This window comes from Leiobunum rupestre, chromosome 1 (genome assembly GCF_980474605.1).
Source record: "Leiobunum rupestre chromosome 1, qqLeiRupe1.1.hap1, whole genome shotgun sequence".
Classification (NCBI taxonomy): Eukaryota; Metazoa; Arthropoda; class Arachnida; order Opiliones; family Sclerosomatidae; genus Leiobunum; species Leiobunum rupestre.
In genome coordinates this window covers 32,065,942-32,078,880 of record NC_143384.1, presented here as the reverse complement: position 1 = coordinate 32,078,880, position 12,939 = coordinate 32,065,942, and positions in this window count along the sequence as shown.

Below are 12,939 nucleotides of genomic sequence, written 5' to 3'. Positions count from 1 at the left end.
TATAGAGAAAGGATCTGCAAGATACGGTTTGTTGAAATAATGGAAACTTTTCACCTGTAAACAGAACGTCGTGTTTTTGCTAAAATAAAAAAAAAGCTACCTGGTTAAAACGAAACCCTTGTTACATACCGTACATGTGAAAAGTTTACGTATGGTCTGTAAAATATTAATCTATTAAAATGTTTTGTAAAATTTCAAGAAATTCAAACTTATAAATAGCTTTATAATTTAATGGTAGTTTAAAAATTGTATGGAGAACGTTCGTAAATATTTTTGCCTCTTGATGAGGAGCGTTCGAAAGTATCTTTTCATCTTTATGACGATCGTTCGAAGTTTAGCCTCTTTATGACGATCGTTCGAAAGTATCTTTAGCCTCTTTATGACGATCGTTCGAAAGTATCTTTAGCCTCTTTATGAGGAGCGTTCGAAAGTATCTTTAGCCTCTTTATGACGATCGTTCGAAAGTATCTTTAGCCTCTTTATGAGGAGCGTTCGAAAGTATCTTTAGCCTCTTTATGACGATCGTTCGAAAGTATCTTTAGCCTCTTTATGACGATCGTTCGAAAGTATCTTTAGCCTCTTTATGAGGAGCGTTCGAAAGTATCTTTAGCCTCTTTATGACGATCGTTCGAAAGTATCTTTAGCCTCTTTATGACGATCGTTCGAAAGTATCTTTAGCCTCTTTATGAGGAGCGTTCGAAAGTATCTTTAGCCTCTTTATGAGGAGCGTTCGAAAGTATCTTTAGCCTCTTTATGAGGAGCGTTCGAAAGTATCTTTAGCCTCTTTATGACGATCGTTCGAAAGTATCTTTAGCCTCTTTATGACGATCGTTCGAAAGTATCTTTAGCCTCTTTATGAGGAGCGTTCGAAAGTATCTTTAGCCTCTTTATGAGGAGCGTTCGAAAGTATCTTTAGCCTCTTTATGACGATCGTTCGAAAGTATCTTTAGCCTCTTTATGACGATCGTTCGAAAGTATCTTTAGCCTCTTTATGAGGAGCGTTCGAAAGTATCTTTAGCCTCTTTATGACGATCGTTCGAAAGTATCTTTAGCCTCTTTATGACGATCGTTCGAAAGTATCTTTAGCCTCTTTATGAGGAGCGTTCGAAAGTATCTTTAGCCTCTTTATGACGATCGTTCGAAAGTATCTTTAGCCTCTTTATGAGGAGCGTTCGAAAGTATCTTTAGCCTCTTTATGACGATCGTTCGAAAGTATCTTTAGCCTCTTTATGACGATCGTTCGAAAGTATCTTTAGCCTCTTTATGAGGAGCGTTCGAAAGTATCTTTAGCCTCTTTATGATGATCGTTCGAAAGTATCTTTAGCCTCTTTATGACGATCGTTCGAAAGTATCTTTAGCCTCTTTATGAGGAGCGTTCGAAAGTATCTTTAGCCTCTTTATGACGATCGTTCGAAAGTATCTTTAGCCTCTTTATGAGGAGCGTTCGAAAGTATCTTTAGCCTCTTTATGACGATCGTTCGAAAGTATCTTTAGCCTCTTTATGACGATCGTTCGAAAGTATCTTTAGCCTCTTTATGAGGAGCGTTCGAAAGTATCTTTAGCCTCTTTATGACGATCGTTCGAAAGTATCTTTAGCCTCTTTATGAGGAGCGTTCGAAAGTATCTTTAGCCTCTTTATGACGATCGTTCGAAAGTGTCTTTAGCCTCTTTATGACGAGCGTTCGAAAGTATCTTTAGCCTCTTTATGAGGAGCGTTCGAAAGTATCTTTAGCCTCTTTATGACGATCGTTCGAAAGTGTCTTTAGCCTCTTTATGATGATCGTTCGAAAGTATCTTTAGCCTCTTTATGACGATCGTTCGAAAGTATCTTTAGCCTCTTTATGAGGAGCGTTCGAAAGTATCTTTAGCCTCTTTATGACGATCGTTCGAAAGTGTCTTTAGCCTCTTTATGATGATCGTTCGAAAGTATCTTTAGCCTCTTTATGAGGAGCGTTCGAAAGTATCTTTAGCCTCTTTATGATGATCGTTCGAAAGTATCTTTAGCCTCTTTATGACGATCGTTCGAAAGTGTCTTTAGCCTCTTTATGATGATCGTTCGAAAGTATCTTTAGCCTCTTTATGACGATCGTTCGAAAGTGTCTTTAGCCTCTTTATGATGATCGTTCGAAAGTATCTTTAGCCTCTTTATGACGATCGTTCGAAAGTATCTTTAGCCTCTTTATGAGGAGCGTTCGAAAGTATCTTTAGCCTCTTTATGATGATCGTTCGAAAGTATCTTTAGCCTCTTTATGACGATCGTTCGAAAGTATCTTTAGCCTCTTTATGAGGAGCGTTCGAAAGTATCTTTAGCCTCTTTATGACGATCGTTCGAAAGTATCTTTAGCCTCTTTATGACGATCGTTCGAAAGTATCTTTAGCCTCTTTATGAGGAGCGTTCGAAAGTATCTTTAGCCTCTTTATGACGATCGTTCGAAAGTATCTTTAGCCTCTTTATGAGGAGCGTTCGAAAGTATCTTTAGCCTCTTTATGACGATCGTTCGAAAGTGTCTTTAGCCTCTTTATGACGAGCGTTCGAAAGTATCTTTAGCCTCTTTATGAGGAGCGTTCGAAAGTATCTTTAGCCTCTTTATGACGATCGTTCGAAAGTGTCTTTAGCCTCTTTATGATGATCGTTCGAAAGTATCTTTAGCCTCTTTATGACGATCGTTCGAAAGTATCTTTAGCCTCTTTATGAGGAGCGTTCGAAAGTATCTTTAGCCTCTTTATGACGATCGTTCGAAAGTGTCTTTAGCCTCTTTATGATGATCGTTCGAAAGTATCTTTAGCCTCTTTATGAGGAGCGTTCGAAAGTATCTTTAGCCTCTTTATGATGATCGTTCGAAAGTATCTTTAGCCTCTTTATGACGATCGTTCGAAAGTGTCTTTAGCCTCTTTATGATGATCGTTCGAAAGTATCTTTAGCCTCTTTATGACGATCGTTCGAAAGTGTCTTTAGCCTCTTTATGATGATCGTTCGAAAGTATCTTTAGCCTCTTTATGACGATCGTTCGAAAGTATCTTTAGCCTCTTTATGAGGAGCGTTCGAAAGTATCTTTAGCCTCTTTATGATGATCGTTCGAAAGTATCTTTAGCCTCTTTATGACGATCGTTCGAAAGTGTCTTTAGCCTCTTTATGATGATCGTTCGAAAGTATCTTTAGCCTCTTTATGACGATCGTTCGAAAGTGTCTTTAGCCTCTTTATGAGGAGCGTTCGAAAGTATCTTTAGCCTCTTTATGATGATCGTTCGAAAGTATCTTTAGCCTCTTTATGACGATCGTTCGAAAGTATCTTTAGCCTCTTTATGAGGAGCGTTCGAAAGTATCTTTAGCCTCTTTATGACGATCGTTCGAAAGTGTCTTTAGCCTCTTTATGACGAGCGTTCGAAAGTATCTTTAGCCTCTTTATGAGGAGCGTTCGAAAGTATCTTTAGCCTCTTTATGACGATCGTTCGAAAGTGTCTTTAGCCTCTTTATGATGATCGTTCGAAAGTATCTTTAGCCTCTTTATGACGATCGTTCGAAAGTATCTTTAGCCTCTTTATGAGGAGCGTTCGAAAGTATCTTTAGCCTCTTTATGATGATCGTTCGAAAGTATCTTTAGCCTCTTTATGACGATCGTTCGAAAGTGTCTTTAGCCTCTTTATGATGATCGTTCGAAAGTATCTTTAGCCTCTTTATGACGATCGTTCGAAAGTGTCTTTAGCCTCTTTATGAGGAGCGTTCGAAAGTATCTTTAGCCTCTTTATGATGATCGTTCGAAAGTATCTTTAGCCTCTTTATGACGATCGTTCGAAAGTATCTTTAGCCTCTTTATGAGGAGCGTTCGAAAGTATCTTTAGCCTCTTTATGACGATCGTTCGAAAGTGTCTTTAGCCTCTTTATGACGAGCGTTCGAAAGTATCTTTAGCCTCTTTATGACGATCGTTCGAAAGTATCTTTAGCCTCTTTATGACGATCGTTCGAAAGTATCTTTAGCCTCTTTATGACGAGCGTTCGAAAGTATCTTTAGCCTCTTTATGACGATCGTTCGAAAGTATCTTTAGCCTCTTTATGAGGAGCGTTCGAAAGTATCTTTAGCCTCTTTATGACGATCGTTCGAAAGTGTCTTTAGCCTCTTTATGATGATCGTTCGAAAGTATCTTTAGCCTCTTTATGACGATCGTTCGAAAGTATCTTTAGCCTCTTTATGAGGAGCGTTCGAAAGTATCTTTAGCCTCTTTATGATGATCGTTCGAAAGTATCTTTAGCCTCTTTATGACGATCGTTCGAAAGTGTCTTTAGCCTCTTTATGATGATCGTTCGAAAGTATCTTTAGCCTCTTTATGACGATCGTTCGAAAGTGTCTTTAGCCTCTTTATGAGGAGCGTTCGAAAGTATCTTTAGCCTCTTTATGATGATCGTTCGAAAGTATCTTTAGCCTCTTTATGACGATCGTTCGAAAGTATCTTTAGCCTCTTTATGAGGAGCGTTCGAAAGTATCTTTAGCCTCTTTATGACGATCGTTCGAAAGTGTCTTTAGCCTCTTTATGACGAGCGTTCGAAAGTATCTTTAGCCTCTTTATGACGATCGTTCGAAAGTATCTTTAGCCTCTTTATGAGGAGCGTTCGAAAGTATCTTTAGCCTCTTTATGATGATCGTTCGAAAGTATCTTTAGCCTCTTTATGACGATCGTTCGAAAGTGTCTTTAGCCTCTTTATGATGATCGTTCGAAAGTATCTTTAGCCTCTTTATGACGATCGTTCGAAAGTGTCTTTAGCCTCTTTATGAGGAGCGTTCGAAAGTATCTTTAGCCTCTTTATGATGATCGTTCGAAAGTATCTTTAGCCTCTTTATGACGATCGTTCGAAAGTATCTTTAGCCTCTTTATGAGGAGCGTTCGAAAGTATCTTTAGCCTCTTTATGACGATCGTTCGAAAGTGTCTTTAGCCTCTTTATGACGAGCGTTCGAAAGTATCTTTAGCCTCTTTATGACGATCGTTCGAAAGTATCTTTAGCCTCTTTATGAGGAGCGTTCGAAAGTATCTTTAGCCTCTTTATGACGATCGTTCGAAAGTGTCTTTAGCCTCTTTATGATGATCGTTCGAAAGTATCTTTAGCCTCTTTATGACGATCGTTCGAAAGTATCTTTAGCCTCTTTATGAGGAGCGTTCGAAAGTATCTTTAGCCTCTTTATGATGATCGTTCGAAAGTATCTTTAGCCTCTTTATGACGATCGTTCGAAAGTGTCTTTAGCCTCTTTATGACGAGCGTTCGAAAGTATCTTTAGCCTCTTTATGAGGAGCGTTCGAAAGTATCTTTAGCCTCTTTATGACGATCGTTCGAAAGTGTCTTTAGCCTCTTTATGATGATCGTTCGAAAGTATCTTTAGCCTCTTTATGACGATCGTTCGAAAGTATCTTTAGCCTCTTTATGAGGAGCGTTCGAAAGTATCTTTAGCCTCTTTATGACGATCGTTCGAAAGTGTCTTTAGCCTCTTTATGATGATCGTTCGAAAGTATCTTTAGCCTCTTTATGAGGAGCGTTCGAAAGTATCTTTAGCCTCTTTATGATGATCGTTCGAAAGTATCTTTAGCCTCTTTATGACGATCGTTCGAAAGTGTCTTTAGCCTCTTTATGATGATCGTTCGAAAGTATCTTTAGCCTCTTTATGACGATCGTTCGAAAGTGTCTTTAGCCTCTTTATGATGATCGTTCGAAAGTATCTTTAGCCTCTTTATGACGATCGTTCGAAAGTATCTTTAGCCTCTTTATGAGGAGCGTTCGAAAGTATCTTTAGCCTCTTTATGATGATCGTTCGAAAGTATCTTTAGCCTCTTTATGACGATCGTTCGAAAGTGTCTTTAGCCTCTTTATGATGATCGTTCGAAAGTATCTTTAGCCTCTTTATGACGATCGTTCGAAAGTGTCTTTAGCCTCTTTATGAGGAGCGTTCGAAAGTATCTTTAGCCTCTTTATGATGATCGTTCGAAAGTATCTTTAGCCTCTTTATGACGATCGTTCGAAAGTATCTTTAGCCTCTTTATGAGGAGCGTTCGAAAGTATCTTTAGCCTCTTTATGACGATCGTTCGAAAGTGTCTTTAGCCTCTTTATGACGAGCGTTCGAAAGTATCTTTAGCCTCTTTATGAGGAGCGTTCGAAAGTATCTTTAGCCTCTTTATGACGATCGTTCGAAAGTGTCTTTAGCCTCTTTATGATGATCGTTCGAAAGTATCTTTAGCCTCTTTATGACGATCGTTCGAAAGTATCTTTAGCCTCTTTATGAGGAGCGTTCGAAAGTATCTTTAGCCTCTTTATGATGATCGTTCGAAAGTATCTTTAGCCTCTTTATGACGATCGTTCGAAAGTGTCTTTAGCCTCTTTATGATGATCGTTCGAAAGTATCTTTAGCCTCTTTATGACGATCGTTCGAAAGTGTCTTTAGCCTCTTTATGAGGAGCGTTCGAAAGTATCTTTAGCCTCTTTATGATGATCGTTCGAAAGTATCTTTAGCCTCTTTATGACGATCGTTCGAAAGTATCTTTAGCCTCTTTATGAGGAGCGTTCGAAAGTATCTTTAGCCTCTTTATGACGATCGTTCGAAAGTGTCTTTAGCCTCTTTATGACGAGCGTTCGAAAGTATCTTTAGCCTCTTTATGACGATCGTTCGAAAGTATCTTTAGCCTCTTTATGACGATCGTTCGAAAGTATCTTTAGCCTCTTTATGACGAGCGTTCGAAAGTATCTTTAGCCTCTTTATGACGATCGTTCGAAAGTATCTTTAGCCTCTTTATGAGGAGCGTTCGAAAGTATCTTTAGCCTCTTTATGACGATCGTTCGAAAGTGTCTTTAGCCTCTTTATGATGATCGTTCGAAAGTATCTTTAGCCTCTTTATGACGATCGTTCGAAAGTATCTTTAGCCTCTTTATGAGGAGCGTTCGAAAGTATCTTTAGCCTCTTTATGATGATCGTTCGAAAGTATCTTTAGCCTCTTTATGACGATCGTTCGAAAGTGTCTTTAGCCTCTTTATGATGATCGTTCGAAAGTATCTTTAGCCTCTTTATGACGATCGTTCGAAAGTGTCTTTAGCCTCTTTATGAGGAGCGTTCGAAAGTATCTTTAGCCTCTTTATGATGATCGTTCGAAAGTATCTTTAGCCTCTTTATGACGATCGTTCGAAAGTATCTTTAGCCTCTTTATGAGGAGCGTTCGAAAGTATCTTTAGCCTCTTTATGACGATCGTTCGAAAGTGTCTTTAGCCTCTTTATGACGAGCGTTCGAAAGTATCTTTAGCCTCTTTATGACGATCGTTCGAAAGTATCTTTAGCCTCTTTATGAGGAGCGTTCGAAAGTATCTTTAGCCTCTTTATGATGATCGTTCGAAAGTATCTTTAGCCTCTTTATGACGATCGTTCGAAAGTGTCTTTAGCCTCTTTATGATGATCGTTCGAAAGTATCTTTAGCCTCTTTATGACGATCGTTCGAAAGTGTCTTTAGCCTCTTTATGAGGAGCGTTCGAAAGTATCTTTAGCCTCTTTATGATGATCGTTCGAAAGTATCTTTAGCCTCTTTATGACGATCGTTCGAAAGTATCTTTAGCCTCTTTATGAGGAGCGTTCGAAAGTATCTTTAGCCTCTTTATGACGATCGTTCGAAAGTGTCTTTAGCCTCTTTATGACGAGCGTTCGAAAGTATCTTTAGCCTCTTTATGACGATCGTTCGAAAGTATCTTTAGCCTCTTTATGAGGAGCGTTCGAAAGTATCTTTAGCCTCTTTATGACGATCGTTCGAAAGTGTCTTTAGCCTCTTTATGATGATCGTTCGAAAGTATCTTTAGCCTCTTTATGACGATCGTTCGAAAGTATCTTTAGCCTCTTTATGAGGAGCGTTCGAAAGTATCTTTAGCCTCTTTATGATGATCGTTCGAAAGTATCTTTAGCCTCTTTATGACGATCGTTCGAAAGTGTCTTTAGCCTCTTTATGATGATCGTTCGAAAGTATCTTTAGCCTCTTTATGACGATCGTTCGAAAGTGTCTTTAGCCTCTTTATGAGGAGCGTTCGAAAGTATCTTTAGCCTCTTTATGATGATCGTTCGAAAGTATCTTTAGCCTCTTTATGACGATCGTTCGAAAGTATCTTTAGCCTCTTTATGAGGAGCGTTCGAAAGTATCTTTAGCCTCTTTATGACGATCGTTCGAAAGTGTCTTTAGCCTCTTTATGACGAGCGTTCGAAAGTATCTTTAGCCTCTTTATGACGATCGTTCGAAAGTATCTTTAGCCTCTTTATGACGATCGTTCGAAAGTGTCTTTAGCCTCTTTATGACGAGCGTTCGAAAGTATCTTTAGCCTCTTTATGACGATCGTTCGAAAGTGTCTTTAGCCTCTTTATGACGAGCGTTCGAAAGTATCTTTAGCCTCTTTATGACGATCGTTCGAAAGTATCTTTAGCCTCTTTATGAGGAGCGTTCGAAAGTATCTTTAGCCTCTTTATGATGATCGTTCGAAAGTATCTTTAGCCTCTTTATGACGATCGTTCGAAAGTATCTTTAGCCTCTTTATGAGGAGCGTTCGAAAGTATCTTTAGCCTCTTTATGACGATCGTTCGAAAGTGTCTTTAGCCTCTTTATGACGAGCGTTCGAAAGTATCTTTAGCCTCTTTATGAGGAGCGTTCGAAAGTATCTTTAGCCTCTTTATGACGATCGTTCGAAAGTGTCTTTAGCCTCTTTATGATGATCGTTCGAAAGTATCTTTAGCCTCTTTATGACGATCGTTCGAAAGTATCTTTAGCCTCTTTATGAGGAGCGTTCGAAAGTATCTTTAGCCTCTTTATGACGATCGTTCGAAAGTATCTTTAGCCTCTTTATGAGGAGCGTTCGAAAGTATCTTTAGCCTCTTTATGAGGAGCTTTCGAAAGTATCTTTAGCCTCTTTATGATGATCGTTCGAAAGTATCTTTAGCCTCTTTATGACGATCGTTCGAAAGTATCTTTAGCCTCTTTATGAGGAGCGTTCGAAAGTATCTTTAGCCTCTTTATGACGATCGTTCGAAAGTGTCTTTAGCCTCTTTATGACGAGCGTTCGAAAGTATCTTTAGCCTCTTTATGAGGAGCGTTCGAAAGTATCTTTAGCCTCTTTATGACGATCGTTCGAAAGTGTCTTTAGCCTCTTTATGATGATCGTTCGAAAGTATCTTTAGCCTCTTTATGACGATCGTTCGAAAGTATCTTTAGCCTCTTTATGAGGAGCGTTCGAAAGTATCTTTAGCCTCTTTATGAGGAGCGTTCGAAAGTATCTTTAGCCTCTTTATGACGATCGTTCGAAAGTATCTTTAGCCTCTTTATGACGATCGTTCGAAAGTATCTTTAGCCTCTTTATGAGGAGCGTTCGAAAGTATCTTTAGCCTCTTTATGACGATCGTTCGAAAGTATCTTTAGCCTCTTTATGAGGAGCGTTCGAAAGTGTCTTTAGCCTCTTTATGATGATCGTTCGAAAGTATCTTTAGCCTCTTTATGACGATCGTTCGAAAGTATCTTTAGCCTCTTTATGAGGAGCGTTCGAAAGTATCTTTAGCCTCTTTATGACGATCGTTCGAAAGTATCTTTAGCCTCTTTATGACGATCGTTCGAAAGTGTCTTTAGCCTCTTTATGATGATCGTTCGAAAGTATCTTTAGCCTCTTTATGACGATCGTTCGAAAGTATCTTTAGCCTCTTTATGAGGAGCGTTCGAAAGTATCTTTAGCCTCTTTATGACGATCGTTCGAAAGTATCTTTAGCCTCTTTATGAGGAGCGTTCGAAAGTATCTTTAGCCTCTTTATGAGCAGCGTTCGAAAGTATCTTTAGCGTCTTTATGATGATCGTTCGAAAGTATCTTTAGCCTCTTTATGAGGAGCGTTCGAAAGTATCTTTAGCCTCTTTATGACGATCGTTCGAAAGTATCTTTAGCCTCTTTATGAGGAGCGTTCGAAAGTGTCTTTAGCCTCTTTATGATGATCGTTCGAAAGTATCTTTAGCCTCTTTATGACGATCGTTCGAAAGTATCTTTAGCCTCTTTATGAGGAGCGTTCGAAAGTATCTTTAGCCTCTTTATGACGATCGTTCGAAAGTATCTTTAGCCTCTTTATGACGATCGTTCGAAAGTGTCTTTAGCCTCTTTATGATGATCGTTCGAAAGTATCTTTAGCCTCTTTATGACGATCGTTCGAAAGTATCTTTAGCCTCTTTATGAGGAGCGTTCGAAAGTATCTTTAGCCTCTTTATGACGATCGTTCGAAAGTATCTTTAGCCTCTTTATGAGGAGCGTTCGAAAGTATCTTTAGCCTCTTTATGAGGAGCGTTCGAAAGTATATTTAGCCTCTTTATGACGATCGTTCGAAAGTATCTTTAGCCTCTTTATGACGATCGTTCGAAAGTGTCTTTAGCCTCTTTATGATGATCGTTCGAAAGTATCTTTAGCCTCTTTATGACGATCGTTCGAAAGTATCTTTAGCCTCTTTATGAGGAGCGTTCGAAAGTATCTTTAGCCTCTTTATGACGATCGTTCGAAAGTATCTTTAGCCTCTTTATGAGGAGCGTTCGAAAGTATCTTTAGCCTCTTTATGAGGAGCGTTCGAAAGTATCTTTAGCCTCTTTATGATGATCGTTCGAAAGTATCTTTAGCCTCTTTATGACGATCGTTCGAAAGTATCTTTAGCCTCTTTATGAGGAGCGTTCGAAAGTATCTTTAGCCTCTTTATGACGATCGTTCGAAAGTATCTTTAGCCTCTTTATGATGATCGTTCGAAAGTATCTTTAGCCTCTTTATGACGATCGTTCGAAAGTATCTTTAGCCTCTTTATGACGATCGTTCGAAAGTATCTTTAGCCTCTTTATGAGGAGCGTTCGAAAGTGTCTTTAGCCTCTTTATGACGAGCGTTCGAAAGTATCTTTAGCCTCTTTATGAGGAGCGTTCGAAAGTATCTTTAGCCTCTTTATGACGATTGTTCGAAAGTGTCTTTAGCCTCTTTATGATGATCGTTCGAAAGTATCTTTAGCCTCTTTATGACGATCGTTCGAAAGTATCTTTAGCCTCTTTATGAGGAGCGTTCGAAAGTATCTTTAGCCTCTTTATGAGGAGCGTTCGAAAGTATCTTTAGCCTCTTTATGACGATCGTTCTAAAGTATCTTTAGCCTCTTTATGACGATCGTTCGAAAGTATCTTTAGCCTCTTTATGAGGAGCGTTCGAAAGTATCTTTAGCCTCTTTATGACGATCGTTCGAAAGTGTCTTTAGCCTCTTTATGACGAGCGTTCGAAAGTATCTTTAGCCTCTTTATGAGGAGCGTTCGAAAGTATCTTTAGCCTCTTTATGACGATCGTTCGAAAGTGTCTTTAGCCTCTTTATGATGATCGTTCGAAAGTATCTTTAGCCTCTTTATGACGATCGTTCGAAAGTGTCTTTAGCCTCTTTATGACGAGCGTTCGAAAGTATCTTTAGCCTCTTTATGAGGAGCGTTCGAAAGTATCTTTAGCCTCTTTATGACGATCGTTCGAAAGTGTCTTTAGCCTCTTTATGATGATCGTTCGAAAGTATCTTTAGCCTCTTTATGAGGAGCGTTCGAAAGTATCTTTAGCCTCTTTATGACGATCGTTTGAAAGTGTCTTTAGCCTCTTTATGACGAGCGTTCGAAAGTATCTTTAGCCTCTTTATGAGGAGCGTTCGAAAGTATCTTTAGCCTCTTTATAACGATCGTTCGAAAGTGTCTTTAGCCTCTTTATGATGATCGTTCGAAAGTATCTTTAGCCTCTTTATGACGATCGTTCGAAAGTATCTTTAGCCTCTTTATGAGGAGCGTTCGAAAGTATCTTTAGCCTCTTTATGACGATCGTTCGAAAGTATCTTTAGCCTCTTTATGACGATCGTTCGAAAGTATCTTTAGCCTCTTTATGAGGAGCGTTCGAAAGTATCTTTAGCCTCTTTATGACGATCGTTCGAAAGTATCTTTAGCCTCTTTATGACGATCGTTTGAAAGTATCTTTAGCCTCTTTATGAGGAGCGTTCGAAAGTATCTTTAGCCTCTTTATGACGATCGTTCGAAAGTGTCTTTAGCCTCTTTATGACGAGCGTTCGAAAGTATCTTTAGCCTCTTTATGAGGAGCGTTCGAAAGTATCTTTAGCCTCTTTATGACGATCGTTCGAAAGTGTCTTTAGCCTCTTTATGATGATCGTTCGAAAGTATCTTTAGCCTCTTTATGACGATCGTTCGAAAGTATCTTTAGCCTCTTTATGAGGAGCGTTCGAAAGTATCTTTAGCCTCTTTATGACGATCGTTCGAAAGTATCTTTAGCCTCTTTATGAGGAGCGTTCGAAAGTATCTTTAGCCTCTTTATGATGATCGTTCGAAAGTATCTTTAGCCTCTTTATGATGATCGTTCGAAAGTATCTTTAGCCTCTTTATGACGATCGTTCGAAAGTATCTTTAGCCTCTTTATGATGATCGTTCGAAAGTATCTTTAGCCTCTTTATGAGGAGCGTTCGAAAGTATCTTTAGCCTCTTTATGACGATCGTTCGAAAGTATCTTTAGCCTCTTTATGACGATCGTTCGAAAGTGTCTTTAGCCTCTTTATGATGATCGTTCGAAAGTATCTTTAGCCTCTTTATGACGATCGTTCGAAAGTATCTTTAGCCTCTTTATGAGGAGCGTTCGAAAGTATCTTTAGCCTCTTTATGACGATCGTTCGAAAGTATCTTTAGCCTCTTTATGAGGAGCGTTCGAAAGTATCTTTAGCCTCTTTATGAGGAGCGTTCGAAAGTATATTTAGCCTCTTTATGACGATCGTTCGAAAGTATCTTTAGCCTCTTTATGACGATCGTTCGAAAGTGTCTTTAGCCTCTTTATGATGATCGTTCGAAAGTATCTTTAGCCTCTTTATGACGATCGTTCGAAAGTATCTTTAGCCTCTTTATGAGGAGCGTTCG